We start from the raw sequence: 439 nt of genomic DNA, 5'->3' as shown, positions 1-439 counted from the left end.
ATTTGCCACAATTTTTTTTAAAAATAAAGGTAAAGTGAATCTTAAACATATGTGCTATGCTATATCTTGACCGATCTAAAAATTGAACTGGATAATCTTAACTTAAAATATGAACAAGAAATAATGAAATTGAAATTATTAATATTGTATAAATTAATATTTTAAGCCAACATTTGTTATTCTTAGACATAATGTTAAAATTGTTTTCTCTTTTTTAACATTTTAGTATCCATTAACTTAATATAACTTTTATTTTTCATCATTTGGTAACTTCAATAATAATCATTGGGTAACTTAAAGATATATTTTCATTTTATTAGATGAGACTACATGATACTGCTTTATATAGTAATTAAAAATTGATTTATTTAATAGTAGGAAACTAAAGGGGAATAGAATAAGGTAATAATATATTGGGAGGTGGGGGTCAGGGGCTCGA

Source organism: Gordionus sp. m RMFG-2023, chromosome 4, assembly GCF_954871325.1.
Source record: "Gordionus sp. m RMFG-2023 chromosome 4, tfGorSpeb1-WG-v2, whole genome shotgun sequence".
NCBI lineage: Eukaryota > Metazoa > Nematomorpha > Gordioida > Chordodea > Parachordodidae > Gordionus > Gordionus sp. m RMFG-2023.
This window is presented reverse-complemented; position numbering follows the sequence as displayed.